We start from the raw sequence: 18282 nt of genomic DNA on the forward strand, positions 1-18282 counted from the left end.
AAGAATACATGCTCTGGGTCCTCTGGGACTCCATCACAATTTGGACAATCGGGTGAGGTCTCCAATTTAAACCTGTGAAGGTATTGGAGATATCCTCCATGTCCCGTGAGAAACTGGGTGAGATTATAATTAATCTTACCGTGTCGTCTCTCCAACCACTCTTTGAGCCTGTGAGTCCACCGACCCTTTCCCGAGCGTTCCCACCGCTTTTGCCATCTATTTATGGATCTCTCTCTCTCAGGTTTTTTCGTGTGAGATGAGGAAGAGGTTGGTTTCGCATTGTATATGTTCGCCATCTCATCTCTCAAGATGTCAATCGGCATCATTCCAAAGATGACGAATGCTGCATCATCTGAGAGAGTCCTGAAGGCAGAGCATACCCTCAGGGCTGTCCTCGTGTAGACTGAACTCAGCTTGGTAGCGTTCCCTGACATCCGCAACAGCCTCTCTCCAAACTGGATTTGCATAGAGCATGATTGAGGTCACCACCCTGGCTATAAGCAACGTAGAGGTATGCCGTGGCCCTCCCACGTTCGGTATCATCCTCGTCAGGGCCATACTAGGCAATGGATGATTTATCGCAAATATACTGCACTGTGTTGCTTCTAGCTGAGCTTCCATTCTATTACCGCAACCCAAGTATTTGATGGTCGGCTTGGAAGTGATGATATGATCCCGGTTCTAATACAGGACGTAATGTCTCTTCCAGGCGCTTAGTGATGAGGACCGCTTCTATTTTTTTCCTCCGCAAGTGTCAAACCAGAGCTCTTTAGCCAACTTTTAACAGCACCTGATTGCCTCGCTTGAGTATACTCTAGCATCTTCGAGATGCTTTGCGACAACAACTAGCGTTATGTCATCGCCGTAACCCAACACCGTAGGTCTCCTCTAGAACCGGAAGGTTAAGCACATTATTGTACATGATGTTCCACAGTAGTGGGCTCAGTACAGAGCCCTGGGGGACACCCGCGGAGACAACGTACTCCTTGGGTCCATCATCGGTATTATACCACAATGTTCGCTCATGCAAATAGCTATCTATGATAGCGGCGAGGTAGGTGGGAACACCAATCGTCGCCAGAGACTTTCGTATAAGGTTCCAATTGGCCGAGTTGAATGCATTCCTGACATCCAGGGTGACCATCACACAATATTTGCTGGTAGAACCCCTTCCGGGAATTGCATTTTCGGGCAAGCCAGTAACCATTTTGATGGCATCAATGGTTGATCTGGCTTTGCGGAACCCATATTGCCTATCTGAAAGGCCGTCTTGCCTCTCGACGACTGGGAGTAGTCTATTATAAATAACCCGCTCCACCATTTTCCCCATAGTGTCTAGAAGACATATGGGTCTATGTGAGGACGGTTCCCCTGGCGGTTTGCCAGCCTTAGGCAGCAGCACCAGCTTAGTTCAAAGGTCGCTGTACGTGAAGTCTCCCCCCGCCATCCCTTTTTGCTTGTTTTTTTTTTTTTATTAATATTCTGCGACGGGGAGCAACTCGATTCTTGTCTCTTCATGAAAAAACACTGTGTGTGGAAGTTTTCTGCACACAGATGAAAAAAAATTATGAGGTTGGGATGACTTTTTGGTCATCCGAGAGTTTTGCGGGAGTTAATTACAGGAGTTGACAATTTAGGAAGAGGTTGAAGCGGTGCATGGAAAAGAAGAAGGTGGAGGAGCGTTGAAGGAGTGCGCAAGAGAAGTTTTTGGCTGGAAGAGGTTGAAGCGGTACATGGAAAAGAAGAAGGTGGAGGAGCGTTGAAGCAGTGCGCAAGAGGAGTTGTTGGCTGGAAGAGGCACGCCGGCATCGTCGGAGTCGGAGCGGAAAAGTTGCTCGAGCTTATCCCGGGAATAAGCTGTTAAAATAAATGGAGAAATGAAGAAATAAGGATCCATGGTCAAATAAGAACTGATCTTTACTGGTTTCCCTGAATTACAAATATAGTGGCTCAAACGCATAATCGGACAAGAGATGCAAGATTGCCTTGGACAGGATCGCCCTGGACTTTTAGGAAACCTCTGGACGTATTCTTCGAGGGATTGGATGCATTCATTTACCTCTTCGGTCCGATGCTTGCTTTCGCAATTCTCAGAGGAACTATATGTACGGAGGGGAAACTTCTGTAAAATGATTCAAAGGAGAACGAACCAGCTGATTCTGAATACAAGAATATAAACAATATAATGACGGTAATAATGATGAACATTTTTTATAAAATTTGAATTTAAATGGGAACTCAACTATTACATTAATACCACGTATTATTCCACATCATTGGAAAGTGAACACGAGAAAAATTTTGACATCGTCGACGTTATCAGGAATGTGATTCCTTTTCTACAAATTTCGAATGTTAACGGCTATATGGACATCAAAAATTTTTCAAAATTGAGTGCTTGAAATTTTCATAGACGGGAAATTCTTTTTTGTGCAAGTGGTAAACCTACATCAGTAGGCAATTGTGTGTGAACTAATAATCGTAATAAAAAACTAAAAGTGATAATCAGAAAGTGTGGAAGTGTGGATGTGCGGCAATCATCAGAAGTAAGGGAGACTGCAGTTTCAAGGATATTCAATCTGGGATTTAAACTTGAAAAAGCGAACGCAACGGATATCTACGAGTATTGATTACTTCCCTGGATAATTATGGATCTATCTAATAGTAAACTTTGCACGCCATCTTTAAAAGGATTTCGTTTCGTTTTTTGTTTACTTATAACAATTTTCCCACACGGTGAATTGGGTTATATCTACGCAAACGATGTACAATATAAACTGGATTCCTTCGGGCAAACATTTCACAGCAAATCACTGCCCAACATTAGCTGGCAAACCAAAACCATTTTTTATACAAACATGCCAGGGTGATCAGCTAGATGGTGGTGTTCTATTGTCGAAACATACAACTGAAACTGATGGTGAATCGTCTATGAGCTACAAAATTCCAATTCATACCGACTTTTTAATTGCATATTCAACAATACCCGGCTTTTACTCGTAGCGAAATATAACAAAGGGCTCATGGTTTATTCAGTTTTTTGTCATGAACTTGATAGTAACGGAATAAAGTATGATATCCTTAAACTACTAACGTTTGTCTGTCAAAGGGTTGTATTAGACTTTGAATCGTATACGCCCGATTACCAGATGATGCATCAACAGAAGCAGATTCCTTGTATTACAACGATGCTGACACGTTTGCTGGTTTTCACCGAGAAAAAGTAGTTTTATTGTTATCCAGCTGGATTAGAATATAGGATTTTTCGACACCATTTAGTTTATTTCAATTTTTAGGTGGTTTAGTATTTCGAGACTTAGTACCTGAATGTAGGTGTGTGGTAGTAGTATCATTTGATTGCGGAACAAGAGTGAAAATTACGGCTTTAGGTAGTTCTTATAGTGAATTCAAAATGTTCATAACTATATTTAGAGAAGAACACAGAGCATGCGCAACGGCGACAGCTGCTACCTGCATAACTTGCACTTGGTGTTATTAATATTTGCATATATATATTATAATCGTTTTCCATCCAAGAGAGAAGAGACTTGGTTTTTTTTAATACAGAAGCAAATGAAGATGAGGCAGAAATTGATCATTAATTTCTAATTCTTGTATTTAAGCAATTACTTAAAAATAGAGAGTAAGCAACTTTGAACAAAGTAAACCAGCATCAATCCGAGCTCGGAGTGACGACCTGGGTGAGTCATTGTTTTTATTTTCTTTTTTAAGGTTTTGTGTAAAACAAATTGATTCAATGTCTGTCTGTCTGCCTGTCTGGCTGTCACACGCATTTTTCTCCAAAACGGCTGAACCGATCCGAACGAAATTTGGTGGACAGATGGGAACTATGAAATCCCACGCATGCAGCGAGTGGCATAAATTTAGGTGGAGTTTAAAGGGGGGCTCCCCATACATGCAAAGAGGGGATTCAAAAAATTTTTTCACCGGATATAGGTGTGTAGGGTATCAAATGAAAGGTCTCGAGTACTTTCCGAAACTGACATTAGTTCTGGCGTAAATTGTAAAGTGCGTGACTAAGGAGGCAAAATGTACGCATTTGAAGTGAGACAGGACTCATTTTCGGAAACTACCCAACCCAAAAATCCGAAAAAATCAGAGTGGTGTGCCTAGATGAAATCTAGGCCCCAAAATATGTCCCATTCCGATATCTGCTCAAATAAACTTACTAATAGTATATTACTACTTTTTAAAAATTTACTGAAAACCCCCCTTAAATTCTTCCTAGGACTTCCGGATTCTGTACCAGCATAGAGGACAATATTTCGTGTTTATGCGCTAAATTTCATAGAAATCAGGCAATTAACGCCAAAGTTATAGCAGTTCAAACTTAGCAATTTCGCGCGAGTTTACTGCTTCCAAAGCCATGCAAATCGGATGCTGACGTCATAATTACCCGGAATAATTGACATTCGCGTGGAATATTAAAGTCACATTTATGAAGAATCTATTTATCTGCAGCCCTTTTTAAGGCTTTGTGTAAAACACTTATGTGAAATCTAATCTTCGAGAGATGTCCCATGCCGGTATCTGCTCAAAAAATTTACTAATAGTATATTATCAACTTTTAGAAATAGACTAAAAAACTTCCCTTAAGTTCATCCTAAGTGTACTAAATTTTGCACCGACATAGAGGACAGTCACATGCATACACATGCCAAGTTTCATGAAAATCCAACTATTAATGGAAAGTTAGAGCGGTTCAAACTTATCAATTTCGTGCTAATTAACAGCATTTTAAGTCATACAGATAAGATGCTGACGTCATAATTAACGAGAATAATTGACATTCGAGTGAAATATTAAAATTCCTTTCAAGAAGAATCTAGTTCTCCCTAGCCCTTTTTAAGGTTTTGTGTCAACACAAAACCTTATTAAAATCGGTTTACTGTCTGTCTGTCTGTCTGTCTGTCTGTCTGTCTGTCCGTCACAAGCATTTTTCTCAGAGACGGTTATAGCGATTGACACCAAATTTGGTAGAAAGGTGGGAACTGTGAACGCTCACGCATACAGTGAATTACATCCTTTTACGTCGAATGTAAGGGGGGCCCCCATACATGCAAAAGGGGGGTGTAAAATTTTTTTTCATCACATATAGTCAGGTGGGGTATCAAATTAAAGGTCTCGATTAGTACTTTTCCAAACCGATCTTAGTTTTGACAATTGTTGGAAGGGTGGGGAGTGCGGGGGGTTGAAAGTGATCACTTCTTTAAGGGGGCCATTCTCAGAAACTACCAAACCGAAAAATCTGAAAAAAATCAGGAGGCTGCCACTATATGGTGCCTGGGCCCCAAAATACCTTCCATGCCGATATCTGTTTAAATAAAGTTGATAATAGTATATTACTACAATTTTTTGTAATTGGTTAGAAACCCCCCTTAACTTCATCCTAGTACCATGATATAGGCTATAATATAGAGCATGATCTTACCAAGTTTGGTGGAAATCTCACTATTACTTACAAAGTTACAATACCTCGAATTTGTTGCTTCTTTGAAAATTGAAGACTATGAATGTCAATATCACCCGAAAGTGGATACTCTCACATAATATATGGATATATTACGTACTACGTACTAAGAAATACACAAAACCTTTCGTACCTGAAGCGTCCAGCTTCCGGTTCCCCGACTTGTTTATATTTGATGTTGGTTAAATTGTCGGCATTTGCTAATAATATTAAACTCATAATGATAATAAACAGGGGCGTATGAGGTTGACCATTATCAACACAGGGCTTTTCGTCAAATGATTTATTTAAATCACTTTCTAGAAAATAGAGGGCAATGGAATTTTTAGCTATATTACACGGAGCTGTCGTGCACTCGTCGCTAATCACATCTTTTTCTTTTTGTTCAGCCATCAGTTCACAAGCGGGGTCGGCCTGTGGTGATCGGTTTCGTCATTTTATTTTATCAAATGCCTGATCAGGATGTAATCTTGAGACCTTTAAATCCCCATCCGGCATATTAAACCACCATTGTTTTGGCCGGATTTTTGGTTGCTTACCATTGTTTTTGATGTTGTGACCAATACTGGTCGTTGAATTCTCGTTAGTGTGAATTACGTGACCACACCATCGAAAACGCCCCTCTTGCAGTTTTTCCACGATCGGTGCAAACCCGTTCGATCGCGGATATTCTCATTTCAGATCTAATCAAAACGTGTCACGTCACCAGTGCAATGCAACTTCTTCGTCCCCATTACCGCAAGACGCCGTTCATTGACCTTTATAGTCGGCCAATACTCAGAACTATAGAGAGCGGCAGACGGACGACATTGCAGTAAATTTTAGATTTGGGACGTGCGCTGATACGTCGATCACAAAGAACACCAGTTGGGGAATGCCACTTCATCCAGGTTGCGTTAATGTGTGAAATAATTTCATTACGCAGTTCTCCATTGGCAGATAGCATTGACTCGAGAGATTTAAATCGTTGAGTTCTGGCAATGGCAGTAACCTGCCCCTCGAGATATTTAAATCGCTGAGTTTTGGCAATGTCGGCAACCTGCCCTTCGAGATATTTAAATCGCTCAGTTCTGGCAATGGCAGTAACCTGCCCCGAACTGAACGATTTCAATATCTCGGGTCAATGCTATAAGCCAATGGAGATCTACGTTATGCTCCTCACATAGGGAAACACAAAACCTTTTATACCTGAAGCGTCAAGCTTCCGGTTTCCCGACTTGTTTATTTTTCTTTTTAAGGTTTTGTGTAAAACAAAACCTTATTAAAATCGATTCAATGTCTGTCTGTCTGTCTGTCACACGCATTTTTCTCCAAAACGGCTAAACCGATCCAAACGAAATTTTGTGGACAGATGGGAACTATGAAATCCCACGCATACAGCGAGTGGCATAAATTTAGGTGGAGTTTAAAGGGGGGCTCCCCATACATGCAAAAGAGGGATTCAAAAATTTTTCACCGGGTATAGTTGTGTAGGGTATCAAATGAAAGGCCTTGATTTGTACTTGCCGAAACTGACATTAGTTTTGGCATAAATTGCAAAGTGCGTGAGTAAGGAGTCAAAATGTACGCATTTGAAGTGAGACAGGACTCATTTTTGGAAACTACCCAACCTAAAAATCCGAAAAAAATCGTGGTGGTGCGCCTAGATGAAATCTAGGCCTCAAAATATGTCCTATTCCGATATCTGCTCAAATAAACTTACTAATAGTATATTACTACTTTTTAGAAATTTTCTGAAAAACCCCCCTTAAATTCATCCTAGGACTTCCGAATTTTGTACCAGCATAGGGGACAATATTTCGTACATATGTGCTAAATTTCATGGAAATCAGGCAACTAACGCCAAAGTTATAGCAGTTCAAACTTAGCAATTTCACGCGAGTTTACTGGTTCCAATAATAATTACCCGGAATAATTGACATTCGCGTGGAATATTAAAGTCACATTTATGAAGAATCTATTCATCTGCAGCCCTTTTTAAGGCTTTGTGTAAAACACTTATGTGAAATCTAATCTTCGAGAGATGTCCCACTCCGGTATCTGCTCAAAAAATTTACTATTAGTATATTATCAACTTTTAGAAATAGACTAAAAAACTCCCCTTAAGTTCATCCTAAGTGTACTAAATTTTGCACCGACATAGAGGCAATGGGAGTAACCTGCCCTTCGAGATACTTAAATCGCTCAGTTCTGGCAATGGCAGTAACCTGCCCAGAACTGAACGATTTCAATATCTCGGGTCAATGCTATAAGCCAATGGAGAACTATGTTATGCTCCTCACATAGGGAGAAGCGTCAAGCTTCCGGTTTCCCGACTTGTTTTTTATTATTTTCCTTCTTTGAATTTTACATATTGTTTATTTTTATTTTAATTTTTTTTGTTATAATTAATGTTATAAAATTTGCTGGAACAATGAATAATGATGCATGAATAGTCTAATCGTAATTTGAGGAATTCCTCCCTTTCGTATCCTCCTTTCTCCCGCGGAATTTCTATAAGGGACATCTTCAAAATGAATAACTGGCCTGAGGATGTCGAGGAAGGGTGGGAACCTCAGAGGTCGCGCCTCATACAAGATCTGAGGCGGAGGAGACAGTAATTGAGACGATGATCCGTCCTGGATCTTCCCCTCCTTGATCGCGGCACTCGGGTCCGGAGACTTACGTTCCACGCGCGCGGTCGAGCCGTTTTTTTTTCTTTTCCAATTTCCAATTTTAGTTCGCGTTCTGTTTATCATTCGATAGGCCGTCGCGAAATCCTAATTAGCGTCTATTTTAGAATCCGGTGCGGACCCGCGCATCGGAATAGACACGTTGTTTTGTAATAGTGAAGCGTGAGGGATCAAAAATCGGAAAAGAAAAAGGGGAGAGATTTTTTTCGTGTTTACTGTTGGAGGAGCATGGATTTTTAGATTTCTAAGTCTTCAAATCGGGAAACGAAAAGAAATGAAATGATTTAATTTAGTTTCAAAACACAACGACTTTGCACCATTTGCTTTATTTGGTTGCAGAAACATTAAAACATGGTTTATTCCGCTGCCTCACAATGGACTATCTTTGTGCATAGATGAGGTTCAGATCTGTTGCCAGAGTAATTAGATGCAAATCTGTGTAATAAAATTTGTTTGGGTCAGTTTGTCAGTTTAAAAACAAAGGAGATGTATTGAATTTCCCAACCAATTTAAAGAGTTCTTTTGTCTGAGTCTGACCTAGCGATCTATGGTTCAGCGATATCTATAATCGGGCTTTTGAGCAGGGCAGATCACCATCTGACTGGCAACAAAGCACACCCGGTCTAACATGGAAAAAGAAAGGCTATCCAACTATAATATTTTTTTATATTTTGAAAAGTGTTCAGCGCGCTTAGAACAGCCGCTTTTGCGACATAGTTCAAATTATTAAGAATCAAGCCGGGTTTGTGTAGAATTTCGGAACTACCGACGTAATACACGCTGTATTTTCCATGGTGACATGCGACAACTCCCGGTATAGGACAAGCTTGGGAGATGGGTTAAATTGTTTTTTTGCGAAAAGTAAAGTTCGAAGTGTGCAGATGCATCCAATCTATGAAGCAATGCTTTCTTAGCGTCTCACAACAAAACTGATCTTATGCAACTTGTCCAAATGTGAAATAATCGTTTCACGCAACATAATCGTTATGTACACTAACTCCGCCATGCTATTAACATAGTATGCTGGTCCCAAGCCCAGGTAAAGGAGGAGGGTTTGAGGCAACGTACTCTGTACTATCCTCAGTGAAACAAAAATAAAATGCTGAGATCAGGGAAAGAGATAAATAGAGTATAGTTGGAGTTATTCTACTATGCTAAATCCTACCTGATCTCTCTTGGTGACAGGCCCCGCGACAGGTCGACCAAGAAAATGCATAGAATGTCGTTACAAACATGATGATCGGATTAAGTCACAGGCCTCGGAGAAATGCTAGGGCGTCCACCTCAGTCGACGCGGCAGGACGGGCCCCGGTCCTGTCGAGAAATGGGCAAGGGTTCTTGACGCATGGACGGCGTCAGGACGTAAGCAAGTTAGTCCGCACACAACGAACAAAACAAATACGTGTCTGCACGCTAAATGTTGGTACCCTAACTGGAAAGACCGAGGAACTCGCAAGAGCCCTTCGGAAAAGGTGCATTGACATCTGCGCTCTGCAAGAAACCCGATGGTCTGGTTCCAAAAGCTGCGACATTGAACGCGAACGCGGTAAAAATGGCTACAAACTTCTCTATTTTGGTAACCCACACACTCAATATGGTGTTGGCATTGCCATCTCAGAGGGTTTCCGTGATGCCATTAAAGAAGTCGAACGATTTTATGATCGGCTGATCAAGCTCACCATTATATCAGCTGATCGCACTATTCACTTCTTCACCGCGTATGTACCACAGACAGGTCGACCTGATGCCGAGAAAGATGCCTTCTGGCAACTTCTCGATGAAAAGACTTGTCACGTGCCTGCTGACGATTACATAATCATTGCCGGCGACCTTAATGGTCATGTGGGTGAAAAGGCAGACGGTAACAGGTGCCATGGGGGAAAGGGGTTCGGAGCGCGCAATGAAGGTGGCGAGCGTATAATAGATTTTGCGGACACCCATGACCTTGTACTTATGAATACTTGGTTCATCAAACGATTGTCTCATCTTCCCACATTTTATAGTGGGAACAATAAAACGCAAATCGACTATATTCTCATAAGACGCCAACATTCACTGTCACTGATTGCAAAGTCGTTCCCTATGAGACCATCGCACCTCAACATCGGCCGTTGATTGCTGTCCTGCGAATCAAGCCACCGATAAAACGGCGTGAGGAACGCACTGGCCCGCCGCGCATTAAATGGTGGCGATTTGGTGAGAAGAAAGAAGATGCGGTCTCACTCATGCGATTGCCAACCATTACGAATGTGGAAGAATCATGGAACCAAATGAAAGACACGATCCACAAAGCGGCCTCTGCAACCCTCGGGGTTACCAAGCCGGGTAAGCGGTACATCAACCGAGATACTTGGCTTTGGAATGATGATGTTGAAATGAAGGTCCGTGAAAAGAAACGCCTCTACCACAAATTTCTCGACGATAAAACACCTGCTAATTGGCAAATTTATAAGAATGCCAACCGGGAAGCAAAGAAAGCGGTCGCTGTCACCCGAGCGAACCATTTCAAAAATCTTTACGATAAACTCGACACTCGGGATGGCGAGAGAGATCTGTATCGACTTGCTAAAAGCCGTGATGAACGCACACAGGATATCGAACACTTCTGTTGTGTTAATGACAAGAACGGTACTTTGCTTACCAACCGTCGAGCCGCAACGGATAGATGGCGAGAATACTTCGAGCAGATTTCAAGTGAAGAATTTGCTCATCCTCCACTTCCACAATCATTGCCGACATTTGGAGCAGTTCCACCAGTCAGCGCAACTGAAGTCGAGGAGGCAATAAAACAAATGAAATCGGGGAAAGCAACAGGACCTGACGACATCGCATCTGAGCTCTGGAAAGCGAAGAGCTGGGACTCAACACTGTGGCTCAGTGAATTCTTTAACCGGGTTATTCAGGAAGGAAGAACACCATCTGACTGGCAAGAAAGTACCACTGTTCCAATATGGAAAAAGAAAGGTAGCGCAGCAGAATGTTCAAATTACCGTCCGATCCGGTTACTTTCCCATACCATGAAGATTTTTGAACGCATTCTTGACAACCGTATTCGCGAAATCGTTGAAATAACCGTGAATCAAGCCGGATTTGTCAAGAACTGCGGAACTACTGACGCAATACACGCTGCGCGGTTACTCATGGAGAAACACCGTGAGAAGCATCGCCCTCTTTACATTGCCTTTCTGGATCTAGAGAAAGCGTTTGACCGTGTACCACACGAACTCATCTGGTATGCTTTACGACAACACTTCGTGCCAGAAGAACTCGTGCGCTGGGTTCAATTGCTCTACCACGATCCGAAAAGTAAAGTTCGAAGTATGGCGGGTGTATCAAAACCGCTTCGTGTCTCTGTTCGAGTTCATCAAGGAAGTGCCCTCTCACCACTCCTCTTTGTCCTTGTTATGGACACCGTCACACGGGATATCCAATGTCCAGCACCCTACACACTGCTTTATGCAGATGATGTTTTCCTAGCATCTCATAGCAAAAATGATCTCGAGCAACTTGTTCAAAAATGGAATGATCGCCTCATGCAACACGGTCTCAGATTGAATTTAAACAAAACTGAATTTTTGACGACCGATCCCCATGAAACAGGCACAATCACTGTCAGCGGCAGTGATCTGCCTAGAACTGAGCGATTTAAATACCTCGGGTCAACGCTATCAGCCAATGGAGAGCTGCGTTATGAAATTGCTTCACGCATTAACGCAACCTGGATGAAGTGGCGTTCCATAACTGGTGTCCTTTGTGATCGACGTATCAACGAACGTCTCAAATCTAAAATTTACCGCAATGTCGTCCGTCCAGTCGCTCTCTATGGTTCTGAGCGTTGGCCGACCATAAAAGACAATGAACGGCGTCTTGCGGTAATGGAGACGAAGATGCTACGTTGGACTAGTGGCGTCACACGTTTAGATCACATCCGAAATGAGGATATCCGCGATCGTTATGGGGTTGCACCGATCGTGGAAAAGTTGCGAGAGAGGCGTCTTCGATGGTATGGTCACGCAATTCGTGCAAACGAGAATTCACTTGCAAAGATTGGTCTGAACGTCGAAGTCGATGGTAAACGACCAAAAGGTAGACCTAAGCAACGGTGGCTGATACGCTGGATGGGGATTTGAAAGCCTCGAGATTGCACCCAGATCAGGCATCCGATAGAGCCAAATGGCGAAACCGACCACGACGACCACGACGACCCCCTTGTGAACGGGACAAAGGCTGAAGAAAAAGAAGAAGAAGAATCGTTATGTACACTATCACAAGGGATATCCAATGTCCAGCACCAGCAGCATTACGGTTTCTTAGGGTCTAATAGCACTGTGGAGTCGCTGCAGTGTGCGATTAGTGGAGATTTGTCTAAGCTCCACACCAGAATGGCGTAATTGTAACGACCCCCAAATTGGTCAGAAACTGAAACTGGTTGAAACAAACCAGAATTTTTGACTAATAATTCCAATGAAACAGGCACTATAATTGTCAGTGACAGTGACCTGCCCACAACTGAGCGATTTACATATCTCGGATCAACGCTATCAGCCAATGGAGAATTGCGTTATGAAACTGCTTTATGCAACTATGATGCAGTGGCGTTCCATAACTGGTGTTCTTTGTGATCGACGCCTTGTCGCCCTCTATGGTTTTCAGGGCTGGCTGACTATAAACGACAATGAACGGTGCCTGGCGGTAATGAAGATACGCATATTGCGTTGAACCGGTGGCGCAACATGCTATGATCACATCCGAAATAAGAAGATCTACGATCGATCGTGGAAAAATTACGAGACGAGCATCTTTGATGGTGTGGTCGCGCAAACGATTCACTTATTAAAATTGGTGTGGGCGTCAAAGTCGATGGAAAACGACGAAAAGGCCAGCCAACTCCTCTGAGATTTTGCCTCGATGCTGCAAGTAACATTTTACCTCGTCATAGCTGTTTGCTTTTCCGGAAAAGTCCCTCTGCGAAGAGCACTCCAGATATTCTATTTGTTGGCGCTATTGGAAGCTTTCTCAAGAGCGGTGCGGAGTACGTAAAGCGATGATTTAAACTCTACAAACGCAAATATCTTACTAATTGACGAACTGTAGAAGAACGCCTTTTTCGCAATATTATCGATCATTCCCTCTTTTCCATTTCTTATTCCCAGGACTTCTATATAAGCAGAAGTGAATGAGGAGCCAATTATTAACATCCTCGATCGGATCATCGAAATATTTGGGACCATCTAAATTTATTGTTCACCGTGTCAGTTTATTCTTCTATGACGAGCCCAATAATAAATTTCTTTTTCTTAGAGCTAGCATTACTCTGCACTTTGCGATTTTTAAGGTTTTGTTGTCTGTATGTCTGTTTGTCTGTCTGTCTGTCACAAGCATATTTCTCAGAAACGGCTATACCCATTGACACGAAATTTAGTGAAAAGGTGGCAACTGCGGACCTCATGTGCACATACAGTGAGTGATATCCTTCTACGTTGAGATTTAGGGGGGTCCCCATACATGTAAAAGGCGGTCGTACAATTTTTTTACACCGAATGTAGTCATGTGGGGTATCAAATGAAAGGTCTCGATTAGTACTTTTCGAAGCCGGTTTTATTTTTGAGATTTGTTAAAAAGGCGGGGAGTAGGAGGGATGGAAATTGACGATTTCTTTAACGGACCCATTCTCAGAAACTACCCAACCAAAAAATTTGAAAAAATTCAGGAAGCTGCCTCTATATAGTGTCCAGGCTTCAAAATACCCTCCATGTAAATTTACTGCAACTAATTATCAATATCACATTGAAGTGGGTAGTCAGACATGCTAAATGCAATTAGATAATGGGCTACGTGCAAATGAAATAGTTCTACACTTAAATATACTCACAGAAGAAGTAAACAAAACCCTTCATACCTGAAGCGCCTAGCTTCCGGTTTCCCGACTTGTTTCATGGTATAAATGCATGAATATATCACGTAACCCCCACTCGCAGCCATCAACTTCCCGCTTTATTTCCATCAATAACGGAAATCAGTTCTGTGAAACAATCTAACAAACCTTTCAATTTTGAAAAAATTTAAATTATCAGCATTTTAAATTTCAACCAAATTCAGACGCACTGCGTAGTGCGTCCTCATCCGAGGCAATGGACTGGAGGGAATAGTTTCTGTGCATACTCAATTTCCAACTGAAAAAGGAGTGACTATCGTAATAGGGTGAAGATGCATATATTAATAATAATTCACAGCTGAGTCGACTGGTATCCGACATCCAGTCAAGAAAACAAATCCCTCTGCCACCAGTGAGATTTCAGCCGCGAGCTTTTGCTACGATACCCCAGCGATCTAACCACTGAAGCCATCCGGAAACACATATATTAATAGCGAATATTATTAAGGCCCCACTTAATCCTCGATCACCGGAGGGTTACATGGTCATTCAGGCATGACATATTCTGACTCTCCAAAAGGCTTGAATTGGTCACTACGTGAAAGCATCCTATATTGGCTAATATAAATTAATTAAGAAAATGTCTCAACCCGCATTAATGAATATTACTCTATACATACATAGAATGCATCCTATGTATTTTGTTTCACTTGAGATTGGAAACTTTGACCTATTATCACTTTGGTAATAATAGACTCCTCGCCTCATTTTCGCTAATGACGCAAATAACTTCTAAAGTGCAATTTACCTAAAACTCTCAAAGATCGTTTTTGAAAAGAAACTGATTGTTGAAAACCCCGCGCCATATTGTTTGACGTCATAACTCGAGCCAAGAAATTTCAGCAGCCCAGCAATTGGCAGTTGTTCTTAAAAATATAAAACTGTCAAATTTAATTTCCCGCGTGAAACGCCAAGAAGGACAATGAAATATTTTTTAGGGATTGCGAGTTCGTAAGTGTTCAGCTCTGGCCAAGTTTTGGCCCAAAGAATACGTGGATTTACACTCAATATAATTCCCAGTCATGTCCTGTTCTACGAATTATATAAAGGAGCACTTAATACCTGCAAGCCGCTTTGGTCACGCTGCTCTCAGGGCAGAGATGAGGCAGCGGCTGACGATTTGCCTCTGCCCTGGCAAGACCCCGTAAAGCCGTCTTCGGCTAGCAATAAAATATTAATCCGTGTTTCGCTGCTCATATAATTCCGCAAAACCCCGCTGGCAGCTTTTTAGGCTTTCCCAAAAGGAAATATTCCCAAGAAGTGCATGGCCATCACCTTACAGAATTTAGGTGGTTAATTTTGCTAACTTTCTTTTTAGGTGTTGGGATAGCTCTCCCCTCGTGGTCGTCCCCGGCCATTATGTCATTATGGGTTCTAAGTTATTATAGGTTCTAAGAACGATACTATTTAGGTCTTAGTTCCCTTATTTTGCAGCTGATACGAAAAGTTAGATCGGTTCTGAAGAGTGCATGACCATATTGGGAAGAAAAAAAATTACACCCTCTTCCCTCTAGTTGTAAAAGGATTCACAGTCTACATGTTCTAACCAAATTTGATGATAGTAGGTTCAGTAATTCCAGAGTAAATTGGATGAATGGGGAGATAGACAGACAGTCGACCAGACACACATTGAATTATTTTACATAGTCATGCCCAAGTCTTTCCAGGGCGTTCGTAACTGGATGATAGCATTCGTTATGCAACATGCTCGCTTCTAAAGCAAAAGGTGTTTCTGGGAGGATCAGATCAAATGTGGCAGCCGTAATAGGAAATAGACGCGTCGCATCTACTCTTCCTAGCAGCGTTTCTTGCGGCCCAGGGAGACCATCTTTAGTGCGCTTTCGACGTCGAGGCTAAAATTGTGTGGGCCTGCATCGAGGCCCTACGGCAACGTTCGAAGCAACGACGTACAACTTGGGTTGTATTCTGCAGAGGGAATGCCAGAAGTGCAGCTCTCACCAGCTGATGTTCGGCGGTTTCAAATGCATAGACAGCCACTCGGAACTACGAAATTAGGCGGGAGTCCTTGGCCTTCGGGACAGACAGGTTAGTGATAATAGTCGATTTATAGTGGGCGACCTTGGGCAAGAAGTGACGTTAGAAGTTTAACGTGCCCAAGAACCTTCCCAGATCCTAAACTGTTTTCGGAACCGGGAAGCCTCGGAATCGCTTGCACTTTAACTGAGTCTGCCTAGATATCTTCAGGAAATAAAACCAACTCCGGTTGCAAAAATTTCAGTTTCTCTAGACTACTAGACTATTGTTCAGACTCAGTGAAAGACGAACATCATCCAATTAAATGAAACTAAAGTGAAGGTTTCATAGTACAGCAGTGAAGGTTTACCGCCGCATTAATATTAACCGTTTGCGCAACACTCCATATTGGATCAGGGCCTTGAAGTGTGTTAGAGCACTTCATTCAAGACCATAACGGTACACTAGGAGGCAATGTGGTCAGCATTGCGCTCGCCGGAGATTATTACCCTGATTTGGCTCAGGTACTCACTCACAGCTGAGACGACTGGTATCCGACGTCAAATCACGATACAAATTCCACTGCCATCAGTGAGATTTTAACCGCGACCCTCCGTACGATAGGCTTGTGCCCTAACCACTTAGCTATCCGGATTGCAAAACCCAAAAATCAAAAGTGAAATTAAAGAGTCCGAAAGGGGCTGTTTTCGAAATATGCTGGGCAGCTACAGCGACATTGGATGACAGAGTCGCCTGTAAGATTGAGAACCTTTGTTTTGTTGCTGTTTATCTTCAGTCCAACTCTACTTGCTTCTGTTTCAAAATCTAACACCGTTTGACCAAGGTCCATGACCCGGAGAGTAAACAGATATCATCAGAGTAGTCGAGGTGTTTGTGAAAAATGTCAGTGAACTGCTCCACATCCTCGGGATGAGGTAGCATGAAGAACGCCACCGATAACAGAGAGAAATAATATCGGTGACAGGGTTCAACTCTGGCAGCTGACATTTTGAGTATTTGACATATGTAGCTCTGATGATAGCTATTAATTTCTCCGGTATGCCTCCCCTTTGTAAAGCACTCCAGATACACTCCCTGTTCACGGTATCGAAAGCTTTCTTCAAATCGATGAAGTGCAGGCGCAGCGGAGTTCTAAATTTCGCGCACTGTTCCAAAATAATCCATAGGGTGTTGCCGTGGTGAATGTAGGGGGATCCGGAGCGGAAAGCAGCCTACCCTCTGTCATCAAGCTTTAGAGATGTTTCTTGACACGTTCCACAATTATTTTAACTATTATCTTTGCGACTGTAGGGAGCACGCAGATACCCTTTAATTGTCATACTCAAAACGGGTCCTCTTCTTTGGGATCTTAACGATCATCCCCCTTTTCTACTCTCTGGGAAAGACCTCGGGTTCCCAAGATTTCCATATGAGTTGAAGCAGCAGATCTGCAGTAACTGCAGGTTAAGTCTAGTGGCGGTACTCCGTTTAAGTGCATTGGAGGCCGAAATTATAACACTTCTGCTTGGAGGAACAGTCCGTACCCGCATGCGCGGCGACTAGCCATTTTTATCATCTCCAAGAGGAGGAACCTTACCGGCTGTGATTAGGTTAAGAACCGTGTGAAGTGTTCTTTCCACCGCTTCAGTTGCTCATCATTGTATATGAGAAGTCGACTGTTGACGTCCTTTACATCACTATCGATAGATGTCATGCGGTATACCCACTGTCACCAGTGAGATTTGAACCGCGACCTTCCGTACGACAGCCTTGTGCTCTAACCACCGATTTGACTCAGGTACTCATTCGCAGCCGTCGACTGGTATCCAACGTCAAATCACGATACAAATTTCACTGGCACCAGTGAGATTTGAACCGCGACCGTCCGTACGACAGCCTTGTGCTCTAACCACTCAGCTATCCGGACGCATGGCAGGATGGCAGCCCAATGCTCGTCGATATTCTCATGCGGGTTACTCGGTATATTTGCCGCCCGATCAGTAAGATAGCTCTACCACTGTCGAGCGAAAGCTGGGTTGTGCAAGCCGTGAGTTCAGCCCCTATCCAAGACATTGTTGACATTAAGGTAGTAATTAAGTTCGGAAATTTGCTACCCCACAAATTTTTATCCCTTGTAGTCGCCTCTTACGACAAACAGAGAAGACTTTGAGTATATTCTTAAGCCTCAACTTACAGGGCATGGCATTCAA

General features: G+C 42.6%; 1 pseudogene; it reads left to right on the forward strand.

Moving 5' to 3' along the window:
* Positions 1–2648: 2648 nt before the first annotated feature.
* LOC119648506 lies at positions 2649–3227 on the forward strand (annotated as a pseudogene).
* The last annotated feature ends 15055 nt before the right edge of the window (positions 3228–18282 follow it).

The sequence above is a fragment of the Hermetia illucens genome, chromosome 2 (genome assembly GCF_905115235.1).
Source record: "Hermetia illucens chromosome 2, iHerIll2.2.curated.20191125, whole genome shotgun sequence".
NCBI lineage: Eukaryota > Metazoa > Arthropoda > Insecta > Diptera > Stratiomyidae > Hermetia > Hermetia illucens.